This window comes from Amblyomma maculatum, chromosome 1 (assembly GCF_055883805.1).
Source record: "Amblyomma maculatum isolate TAMU_Amacu chromosome 1, ASM5588380v1, whole genome shotgun sequence".
NCBI classification, from domain to species: domain Eukaryota; kingdom Metazoa; phylum Arthropoda; class Arachnida; order Ixodida; family Ixodidae; genus Amblyomma; species Amblyomma maculatum.
The window spans coordinates 466,874,615-466,887,359 of NC_139344.1; the positions used below are offsets into that span (position 1 = coordinate 466,874,615).

At 41.5% G+C, this 12,745-nt stretch overlaps 1 long non-coding RNA gene across 1 annotated transcript; it reads left to right on the forward strand.

The window, feature by feature from the left end:
- The first annotated feature begins 2,238 nt into the window (after positions 1-2,238).
- LOC146209876 (uncharacterized) lies at positions 2,239-10,675 on the forward strand. Its single transcript, XR_014707709.1, has 3 exons — positions 2,239-3,461; positions 5,335-5,484; positions 10,327-10,675. It is a non-coding gene; the product is annotated as an uncharacterized LOC146209876 (long non-coding RNA).
- Positions 10,676-12,745: the final 2,070 nt, after the last annotated feature.

Genomic DNA, 12,745 nt, shown 5'->3' on the forward strand with positions numbered 1-12,745 from the left:
AGATGTGCAGTGAGTTCCCGATATTGGCACTGCCGTACATACAGAATGTCTATGTTGGACCGAGATTGCCGTTGTTCCTCCAATAATGGTCGCACGGGTTTTAAAACTGGCTATAATGGGCCAAGCTGTCCTGCCTTCCTCCGTCATTGGGTTTTCCGTTTTTTAAAACTGGCTACAATGGACCAAGTTGTCCTGTGTTCTTCCGGCATTGGATGTTCCGGTTTTTAAACATGGCTACAATGGACAATGTTATCCTCTGTTCTTCCAGTATTGGATGTTCAGTTTTTTAAAGATGGCTACAATGGACCAAGTTGTCCTGTGTTCCGCCGTCGTTGGCCGTTCCTTTTTTAAAACTGGCTACAATGGACCATGTTGTCCAGTGTTCTTCCGGCGTTGCCCGTTCAGTTTTTAAAACTGGCTACAATGGACCAAGGTGTCCTGTGTTCTTCCGACGTTGACCGTTCCGTTGTTTTAAACTGGCTGTAATGGACCATTGCAATTTGTCTTGTGTTTTTCCAGTATTAGCTATCCCTGTATGAAAACTGCCCACGATGGACCACTTTTTCCCCTGATCTCGCAAATGTCATTGCCATCCTAAAAACACAGCTTTAATGGGCTGCCGAAGTGAATATTTTCCGTTGACCATTCAATCAAAACAAATTCTCCATTTTTATGGTTGAATACACGTGCGCTGGACGCCAAACCGCGGCATTTAATTCCGACAACATTTCAGCCGATCGTTCGGACCTCACCAAGTACCACGCACGGGACGACAATTAATATAACGCATTCAAGCACGTACCGCTGCAACTGTCTGGATTCGTCTTTTCGGTGCGCTCATATGCGGCGCATTTTTGGGGGTCAGCTATATGTGTTTATGGTTTTAGCCTATTGGCATGCATGCAGATTTTGTCGCAGGCGCATATGCTTGTCGCACAATTATATCTAATTATAGCACGACCGTGCGACCACATAAGTATACCCCAGACCGGCTAGCACTCACGACCCAATATGCCTGTATTGGACGCCGATTACATCCCTGCATCTATACGTAACCTATAGTACAAATCCAGTTGTCAGTGAGAACGCGCATAAAAACGAAATCGTGTCGCCATAGCATGTTCATGTGACATTAAATTAGTGATTAGAAGGTAGCTTTTTCATTGCCGAGAAGGAAAACGATGCCTCAAGTTGAAGGAACAAATGACCATTTTCTCAGCGATGTTTTTGTTCTAGTGCTTTTGTATTATCCATAAGGAACTACACGCAGCATCGTCTGTTTACCTGGAGAAAGGACCGAATACGATGTGTGTACTTTCTAGACGCAATCACTGGAAAATGAAAAGCCGGAAGACTCGCGAGGTTACCATTTTAGTTTTGGGCATTCACGCGGTGGTAAAAAAAAGATGACAGTTTTTCGTGCAGACTGCGAGCATGAAGGCCCCGGTACATTTATATGGCGCACAACATATATATCGCCAATAAACAAAAAAAATAGTTTTTTCCGCCTATTAGTTTAGAGTTTGACCATTCCAACCGCGCTAGGCGGTGGCAAAGGAATAAAAAAAAACTGTACAGGAATGAAAATAATGTGCGCTGTCGAGTCATTCGAAAAAGCGAATGCAGCCTACAAACACTGTTTTAATGAGGCAGTTTTCCATGCCCTTTCCAATTCTTTCATTCTACTAAAATGATTTGGAATACGTTGCTTGCTCATTGAACGTTATCGTCTTTTTGTGCAATCCGCGTTATGGGGGAAGGTGATTGCGAAAAACGTCTGTGTATTGCCTGATGCCACAGCGCTTCAGCACCTCGACGCGCACAAAATTGATTCTGAATCATTCATTGCTGTGTCTGTCACCGTCGATTTGCGAAGTCGAGACAAAACATGAGCGAAGAAATATTGTTACAGCTGGAGAATGATGAGGACGAAGTGGCGCTCTCGTTTGTGGAAGATTAAGAAAAAGAAGTGCGTCGAATGGGCGGCCCTCGTAGCCTGGCTCCTTGGCTGTTCCTCAATGTATATATCTTTAATCCTCTTTTGTAAATATATTTCTCCCTGTTACAGAATTATATGCCAAAATTTAAAGACCTTGAACAATTCACAAATTCCGTAGAATGTTCAGAACAGCGCGGTGCGCTATAATTGGAAAAAGGCTTTATCGATGTGGCCATAATTACTTGCGCAACAAAATTATGCAAGGTGTTTTAATGGTTTTGAAAGCTGAGGTAGTGTAGAATAGGTGGAAAAAGTTTAAACAATGTGAAAACTGTTTTTGTTTTCCTAAAAATTTTCAATGTTCGCTGTTTTCTGTAAATTAGCGCGATCGTATCTCTGTATCCAAATGTCATAAAAATATGAGCTTTAGCTGTTTGCGGATAATTATGCTGAGAACATATTGTGGAATTATTGCTGCTCTACCATGAACCTTTTCTGAAATAAAGGCCTGCAAATTAGAAAATTTTCGTTTCCTGGGCCGATGTTTAGAATTTTTATAAAAACATCTACTCATACCCGAAAAGCGAACATTAACTGAATACAAATAAAAACATGTATATATTTAGTCGGATAATTTTCAGCTAGCTAACTTGAGCATAATTTGTATAATCTATAACCAAATTTGGCCAGAATAGAAGAGAAGCTCGGAACTCCGCCTCTTTGACATTATTAATCAGTCATCACGCAACAGTATATAATATTTTGAAGTAGATATAAAAGGTCGAACGACCATCCTTTGTTCGATCATAGGTGGCGAAAGGGAGGGGACGCGCGCATTTGTCGATGCACCAGCTGTATGGATTTACGCAAGAATGTGGATGGTAGATGGGGAGGCTTTCTATTTTTTTAGAAAATGTTTGTCCGTGGTTGGCTTGAAGAAACAATGCGTTTGCGAACACACAGAACAAAACTATTTATTAGAACTCGACTCGAGCGGTGCGCGCTGGCGGCCGCTCATCGGCACGGTCCGAAGTCACGGCTGGCCGGTGCAAGCAGAAGAGGGCTGGGTAAAGGACGAATGGAATGTTGAGAGGGTCGTTGGTCTTTCGTTCCCACGCGCAGCCCTTGCGAACACAACACCGCGGCGGGAATCACGCGCTGGTTGAGCGGGTCGTTGTTCCCCCTCGCCTACGCGTCTACGTGCAAAACACAACAGACAGCATCCCCAGCTGCGCTGCTGCGCGGCCTCCTCCCGAAGCGTTCATTTCAGAGCTTGTTGGAGACGCTACAAGACTTGTGACAGCTTCTTAAACCTTTCTTTAATTTCTTCCCTCATTAATTTTGTTTTTCATTGTGCTGTGCATAATTTTCTCTTGCGCCTATACATGTGCATGTGCTCCGGTTGGTGCTTGCTACATATCAGTGAATAGCTGAGCTGTGAAATGTCGCCGGAGTACGGATTACAGCAACGGCGGGATACCATCGGCATTATCAGACTCAGTGAACGCCGTCATCTTAGACCGTGAGTATATATCTTTGCAGCATGCCATTGCTTCATAATTGGTTCTATATAATCTCCTACCAGTCCCAAATGTTCTCTTTCCTTATTCTCCTCGAAACAACTGCGCGAAGCATGACTTCAAGAACTAAGCGAATTTTCGTCCGGGTTACATGCAAGCAAGTGCGTGGACTTATTTGCTGGCTGCGATATGAATAGCATTTGCGCCGAAAATAGAGGAGCCGTGCGTAACAGGTGTGTATGCCACCAACACGTGACAGAACACTGCAGGCAGCCATTTGCGCAGTTTTTTGACTGTGCAGCGCGCCGCAATCAATTAGTAACCAGATGCTATGCGCCCGGCTTTGTACATATATTTTGGACAGCCTCTCTTCTGCGCGCAGGAAGCCATGTTCACACAGTTTTTGGATTTTGTTAAGAGTTAAGGGCAGTTTTTTGTTTTCAGATGTACAAACGAAGTTTTGAAAACTGTTCGTGCCGTCTGTGCAAGCGAATTTTACAGTGGGGCAGACATGTGCGTGATGCCGCTTGATGACTAGGCTATAATTAAGTCATAATGAACCTCCACTTTTATAATGGTTAATATCATATTGAGGAATTGAAAGCCGTGAACAGCGCAAGTGAGCCCCTTTTCAAAATTTTCTTAATCGACGCCCCCCTTCTGAGCACGTGCCTTCAGGTGAGGGCGTTATCAGAAAGCGGCGACAATAGGAGAGCGATTTCGCAGACGCCCTTCGAGGGCGGGGGAAAATAACAATACAAGCAAAAAGGCACATCAGCCGTGTGTGCACTGCGTCCCTGTCACTGCAAAGTAAACAACGTGCACGCGGGACACAATGTACAAAACATTGACGGCCGGTATGAGGCAACCATATCGTCCGAAATATATTGCTCGCGAAGCGCTCGATGACGGCGCGCACTTTCAGGCGAAATGGGACAGGAAGTCAGGTCCGCCTGTTCGGCAATTACAGCTCTTTGTACCTCACGTGCCGTACCGTATGCATGAAGTGCACGCCATAGCCATCGTGCAAGAATGTTGAAACCGAAGCAGCGATCCACGTATTCTAATTCTATAGGAAATCATTTGGGAGTAGAAAAGAGCAACTTAATATGATGTGCATGGTTCTTTAATGAACGATATGTACAAATGGACGGTTGAATAGTTACAGTAATGGAGTGTTCCGCTAGAATTGTTTACGGCCGTGACCGCAATAAACATTACTCATATTGCTCTTAGCTTTAAGCTCTGGCATTGATAAGCCTATCTAAAGAACCGACTGGCAGTGACAGGTTGTTTACAGCTGTTGATCAAAAGGTAGGCCATCATGCTATTATTGCAGGCATATTTGCTTCTTTTTGTACCTCTGTTTACTAAAACTTAATTTTGTTCCCCATTCCTAGGGACGCTGCACCTCTTACAACACTCACTGTTCAGTCGCTTTTATTCAAGTATACAAAAAGGAGGAAATGCGCATGCACTCATAGGATAGCCTGTCTTTCCGTTAACAGCTGCAAATAACACGCCACTGCTCCTCGGTACCTTGGAGGAAGTTTTCAATGGGGTTACCTGAGATGCCTAGCAATTGCTGTAATATTTATACCAATCACTGCAGTGAAACAGAAAGGTAACACTGCATCACTTTAACTGCTGCATGCACCTATAAACGAGCCTTAATTTATTGCCTATTCTTATAGACGCAGGACCTCTTACTATAGGCTTTGTTCAGTAAGCAACCGTCTTTCATTGCTTCAATTTCTATCTCTCCACCACTTTCTTGTTGCTCTGGGTGTGATCATTTGATTTCATTGTTCAAATCATATTGTTTTATCATGTGTGAATGATTTAGCCTGCACATACATGCTTTCATTTTTTTAGATGCGCATCGGGAGCGTTTTTTACGTAGAAGTGGATCGATTGATTTATATCACTGGTGCGAAAACCGACAACCCCCAGAAGATATGTGTCCTGTGGTTGGAAGGGCAATAAAGAAGAAGAAAATCAGCGGAAAAGCCTGCCTAAAAAAAGGTAGCACTGCATCACTGTAACTGCTGCATGCACCTTTAAATATGCCTTATTTTTATTGCCTATTCTTATAGACGGTGGACCTCTTGCTATTGGCTTTTTGCAGAAAGCAACCGCCTTTCATTGCTTCAATTCCTATCTCTCCACCACTTTTTTGTTACTTGGAGTGTGATCCTTTGATTTTATTGTTCAAATCATATTATTAAATCGCCGGTGAATGATTTCACCTACACATACATGCTTTCATTTTTTTTAGGTGCGCATCGAGAGTGTTTTCTACGTATAGATGGATGGTTTAAGTTGTATCACTGGTGCGAAAACCAACAGTTCGGTATACCCCCAGAAGATTTGTGTCTTGTGGGTGGCAGGGGTATAAAGAAGCGGATAATCAGTGGAAAAGCCTGCCTAAAAACTTACAAAGATGGTGCAAAAGCGAAATTCTGATCAGGGTTAGAGTCTGATTACTTCTGTTATCCCATTTCACTTGCTAGGTGATGTGACATATATGAAGCACCTTAGTATAATTTGTGGTATACTCACTGAAAATTGTGTAGACATTAACTTTTTTCTCGTTCAATTATTTTGAGTGACGCACGAATTAGAATAAAACGAAGTCATCCACACGTCTAATGCCCATAGACATTAGATGCGTGGATGAGCTCATTAATTGTGTTCCTATGTGAGCATGCAATAGTTTGTCGAATATATTATTATGTTAAAAGTTGATGTTTTTACTGTTAACCGGAGTAATACATATGCTCCATATCATAGCATTATTCGCCTGTAGTTTGTATCTACTCTTTCCTAAATTGTATTCTACAAAGTATACGTGTGTCATCTCGTACGTCTATTTAACTAGCGAACAATTTGCAATCGAATCCCTTTTGTAATGTTTCAGCTACAAATAATGTATGACAGTTGTGACAATATAGGTAGCTTTAGGTATAACGTATAGCGCGAAAATGTTTAATATATGCGATGATATTTTTATTCACCGCATTGGCTAAACCAGCCTGTTGAAGAGACGAAATGAAAACAAATATGGATGTCTTCGGACAGGAACAGTAATCGTGGTGCCATGACCATTTATTTAATTAAATTCTCATATGTCGTGGGCTAATGTCTCGACACAAAGGAATGACCCTTAGGTTTGCCAGATGCGGCGTAGTATTCTCGAAAAAAAAAAACGCCTATCACTAAAGCTGGAAAACGCCGTTTTTGTCGTTTCAAAAAGTTGCACGTTTGGAGGCCGGCTGGTTGCGTAAAATTTTGTCATCCACTGTTTTTTACTCACCGCATTTGGGTAACGTTTACTTGTATAAGAAGTATTAAAAGTGTGTTTCATTGATGCAGTTGATTTAGTAAAAAATCGCAAACTTTGCTTCAAGAACAACGCGCTACAAAAATGTTAATGTTCAACCTTACATACTGGCGTGACGCATTGCGTTGTTTGCACTAAAATATTCTGTGTTTATTACGCAGGTCATATTGTTAATTTAAGGCAGAATTTGGAGCTCTAAGCTGCTATATGTGTTCTCTGTAACGCCACCAAAAGTTATGCTGGAAAGCGATTTGCTTAAGATTGTAATTATAAAAACTACACATTGAAAAATCATCTTCAAAAATATAGTATTGTTAGTGGTGGTCAAAGCTGACAAATGGAATAATATATTAATAACCTAGATTGAATACTATTGCACCTAGCAATAAAAAGAATGCAGGAAAGAGAAAAAGTTCAGCCTTCACTTGCGTTCTGCCATGAAATTGACAGAAATAGTGAATTAATACCATTTTAAGCTATATTAAGTATTTGTCCCAGAAGCAGAAAAACGGTGTTAAGCGCTGACAATGTTTTAAATTTTACTTAAGGTAAAATGTTACTAAATTAAGCAAATACTAAATTGAAGTTTTGATGCCTATTCCATAAGGGGGAGCGATATAAGCACATCTATAGAACAAAAACAAGCATTTTTATATTTCTAATATTACATTTTGCAGAATTCAATATATTTAGTGACTCAAATTAACAAAGTACTTTGCATTGTTTCCACAGATTTTGATAAAAATTGATGTTGCGGCCGTTTCTTCAATTCTAATCGGTTTTCCTTATTTTACCATTTTCTTACTTTTGTCCAATTTCAAAATAATATGCAGATACACACACAAATGTAGAGCTTCAAATTTTTTCAGAAATAATGAATGGAACCTAGATAATGTAGAAAAATAGTTTCTGTGCCAAGATATTATTGGATCTTGCAAGAATGCAGGCTGAGTTTGGCCATTTTCAGCACAAGCACTTGGTTTAATATTTAATGTTATATTTTTAAACAGTATAACGCAACACTTTTTAGTCCGTGATATTTTTGAGGTACTGAAGATTTTTGAGACGGATTTGAATGAAAATCGAAGATGACCTTTTTTTAATTGCAGCAAATTTGCCCTTTACTGCTGTTTTCGAATTCTGAGCAATTTTGATGCGTTGTGGAGAACACACCTAGTGGTCTGGAGCTCCAGATACTGCCTGGAATTAAAAACATGCGTCAGGAAGTGAAAACATATTTAGTGCAACCAACCTAATGCATCATATGCCAGTACATAAGGTTAAAAATGAATATTTTTGCAGCGTATCGCTCCTGAAGAAAAGTTTGCGATTTTTTAATAACACAACTGCAAAAACAAAATAGGTTTCTAATAGTGTTTGTAAATATAAAACATGCATATATTTAGTGAGTAAAAAAGAGCAGATGACAAAATCATGGTTTCCAAACTTGCAACATTTTGAAATGGCAAAAACAGCGTTTTCTACCTCTAGAGATGTGCCATACAATTGTTTTTTTTTTCGAGGAAACTACGCGTATCTTGAAAAACTAAGGTTAATTCTTTTGTGTCTAGATACTTGCCCACCACATATAAGAATTTCATTGGAAACGAAAGATGGACCTCGATTATGTTTCTTATCTAAGGCACCCATAATACGCTGTGAGAAAGCCAATATCAAGGGCATTTTTTTAATATGCCATATTTCGAACGGTTGTGCCATCTAAGAAAATTAGAAAGCTAGGCACACCTTAGGTGTAGCCAGCCCTCACTTTCTGTTACAGCTGCATTTGCTAAGCTGAATTAATGCGTTGATTACTTTATTTTAGCCACGAATATAGCGCTATTACGTGTCAATTTTAAAGAAAGGCCGCAGTGACGCGATTCCTGTAGATTTTGTAAGTGAAATCTGTAAACCTTACAAATCTACCCATATATATGATCTCTTGCACGTTTTACTCAAGCTACATTACACCTGCTGCGCCCCATAGCTTGAGCCAAGGGTTATAAATAAACCATTAGAAACAGACGATGGAAACCGGTGGTGCATTGCTGGCAGCCACTTAGGACAGCGCAGAAAATTTTTATTTTTTTACGTGGGGAAGTGAGGTTATTCGCTTCAAGTACTAAATATTCACTTTAGACAATAAATAGGACTTACAGAGTCGGTGAGCACGTTCGGAAACCCCTGTTTCAATATTTGCGGTTAGAAACCTCATGTGTACTTTTTTTTCCAGCTGTAGATAAATTCCGGGTTATGTAGATACCGAAACCGTTACCAGCCCATTCGCGCACCTCAACTGTGCTGCTCACAACATGATTTTGAGCGGACAAAACAACCTGCCGCTAAGATTGCTAGCCCCATGCATGAGTAAGGGTGATATGCTGGCGATGGTTGCTTCGCGTCGGCCCTTTGGCGCACATGAAGGCTCGAGTTACAATGAGCGCGCCGAACTTTGCAATGCGCCTAATGACTACAAAGCGGTAAGGATATAAATGAGTTTAACAGTATTTTTCAGCTGTAAAATACAAATACAGTCTTGTTGGACGATGTGCTGGCGCGGACGAAGAAACCATAGGCAACTTGTAGTTCTAACGCTACACAGGGCTGTCGAGCCAAGCCAAGTCCTCAATTGTATTGTCCGGGAATCAGATTTCTGTATTTTCGGGGTTTTCTATTGTATCTGGCGTTCAAAATGCAGACGTGAGGGTTCTTTATCACAAATATTCAAACGTGTATTGTGCCGGTACTCTTCAAAGTAGCAACACCATTTATTGTGTAAGGCATTAATCTGGAATTTAGGTAAATAATGTCAATAAGGATTCCAAACAAAACCTTTTCTGTGGCGCTCAAGGTAGCTTCCAGCAATATATATCTGGTTTCCTTTGCCTGCCTCCTAAATGTTTTTTTTTATCCCTTGGATCAAATTTGCTTGGACAAGCAGTATATGTGTAAAAATGATGCACCTGTGAGCTACCCGTTTAAGTGAGCTCCCGTTTAAGTGAACTACCCACAAAACCAGTCAAAAGCGTATATCAGCTAACCAGCGGCCAGTGCAGCAGTCGTGGGCTTAGATCGCTTGTGTATATTATATCTAGCCATTTAAAAAAAAAATGAAAATGGTCGCCGAACATTCTCTTGGTAACGATTATTAATATAAACTGTTTGCACATCGCAGAAAGCGTAGGAGCGGCAAAAAACTAGCGCGCCAGTCATATGCGGAGACAGCCGATAATCAAGCACTAATTCCTAGTGTGGGATGAAACACTGGCTGTCTCAGCCGTATTGCTGTGGAGGCGATCAAAATGCAACAGGGCACATGCTATGCAATGTATGTGCGTCTTTCATCCTAATAAACCTAAGGCAGCTGAAACTAGTCCGGAACTCATCAGTATAGTGTTTCTCATTGACCATAAATTTCGGTACATGAATCCTGGAATTTTCTACATCTTCCTAAAATAATGCGCGCGATTTTATATGCCTCGTAATAGTGTTGTAAATTTTGTTTCCTCATTGTTTTTGTGCAGGTGCCATTTGCGAAAAAGTTGGGGTGGACGATTTGGAGGCACACGCATTTATTCGCAGGTGGCTGCCTGGTTCCTGTGACAGGGGGGGTGGAAGAAAAAGGCGTTATGCTGAAACCTCCCCTGGCGAACCAGGCATGCCACCTGTGAATGCAATTGCAGGGTCAGCCTCCTCACTACGCCTATGAATGTGCCCTCCAGCTCCCTGGCCCCTTCCACTTCCCGAGAGCCCGCCCTGCCCTGACCAACCCTGCCACTGCCCCGCTAACTGCTGCTGTGTGTGCCCTCAGCGCTGGCTAGTAACAACTGCCGTCTATAGTAACAATTGCAATAAATATTATCTTTTTGTGAACCATGCCCTTGTTTTGTGAATATCTACTGGTTGCTCATGAGCAACAATTTGAATTTATATGGCCACTCCTATTTGAAAGGCCAACATTGTCCCAGCAAGTTCGATGTGCTGTCACGAATATGGCTAGAATGAAAAAGGCTGCATTTTATGGCCTGCACAGGCAGTGCCACAAAATGTGTAATCTTGACATCATCAATGGCACATGAATGGAGTAGCCGGTGTACTCAAACCATTGGATTAATATTGGTATCGACAATATGCGGCATGAATGGAGTAGCCAGTGCACCTGCAATGGCTAACCATTGGTATGATATTGGCATTGACAATGGGCCATCAATGGAATAGCTGGTATTAAACAAATATTGGTAATGCAATGATGGTATAATGCTGGACAGTATTGGCAAGAATCATGGTGCATGAATGGAAAGTCTAATATTGTGCCTACATTGGTGGCTCCAGCTTGGTTGAACACTGGACCAATCTTGGAACGAAAGATGGTCCAAGAATGAAGAATGTAGTAAAATGCCCAAATGCCAATATCAGTCCAATATTGATGCCATTCTTTTCCAGTGATGAACCATTGTTGGACCAATGCTGGTGTGCTGCTTGGGCCGTTGTACACCATTTAATAATAGCAACTAGCTCGAAGGGACGCAGTCGAAGCCGCCCCTGCTGATGCGAAGTCGGAATGGCTGACCGTCCCATATAGTTTTCCGCTCTCTACTCTCGCGCTGAGGACTGCAGCTTTCATTTTTCCGGCAAAAGCATTGCTGACGTACAGATAAACGAGGTGAAATAAACAATGAGGACATTAAGCAGGAAAGAGTAATAATAATAATAATAATAATAATAATAATAATAATAATAATAATGTTTATTTGTCATCGTAATTTGGTGGGAGGACGTGGGAAAAAAGCTGCTTGAAGGCAGCTTGAACAGCCCGCAGCCCATGTTTCTATTTTTTTTTCCTTTGGCAGAAGCACAATATTACTCAAATTGTACATAATTTGGCACAGTAAATGAAATTGACATTCGCTACAGCAATCTCGTCTTGATCAAAAAAAAATATCAAGTCACAACAAACCACAGAATAACAGAGGAAAAAAGCATACAAAATTATGAGCTATACATAAGGCGGAGATTCTTGTAAGAGCAACAAAACAAATTGAAAACATCTAATGTGTACATGTTCAAAAGAGAGGGTAGAGTGTACGATAGGCACTGTTTACCAGTGTTCAGGCGAGGAGTAGGAACTAACCAGCGTTCTCCATATCCAGTGGGATATCTTGGTAAATTTATTTGCAATCTTGCAAGGCCTTATAAGCTACTCAAGTTTTGTCTTAATTCTGTTTTGATTTTCACACTCAGTCGGTATTTACGTAAGCTGTATATACTTATTGCCTTAGCATTGTGAAAACGTTCTGCAGTGTGGGATCGGTGCGATTCATTATTTATTTATTTGCAATACTGCCAGTCTCTAGTTGAGACCATAGCAGGTGGGCATTACATTCATAATATCGACAAAATGATTATGACAAGAATGACGCACGGTGGACCCGGCGCTGCAACGATGCTGACCAGGCAACTGTTCTTCGTTGTGCAGGCTTTGCTAGGAACCGCCGCAGTATCAACGGCTTCGAACTTCAACTGCGCAGATCACCATATCAGCATCGACAAGAGCGAACTCGTGCGAACCATCGAACACTTTGCAGTATCAGCTCCTCGCGGCCTGATCTACTGGCGACACCTTTTGGTCAGCGCCGCGTGACATCATGGGTAGCCATACCTATAAAAGAGACCCTCTGTTGCTTATGCCTCAGTGGGCACGGTGGACCCGGCGCTGCAACAATGCTGACCAGGCAACTGTTCTTCGTTCTGCAGGTTGGTCCTTCTGCGACATTTAGCAGCGTTCGTAGTGACAACCGTTGCATTGTGGTCCTGCCGTGCCCACAGCAGTGTGCCAGTCTTGCTTACGAGTGTTTTCTGGTGTGTAAATTAGTTCTATGCGGCGATGTAGAAACAAATCCAGGACCAACGCAAAAGAAATTGTACGAACAAATATTTGAGGGC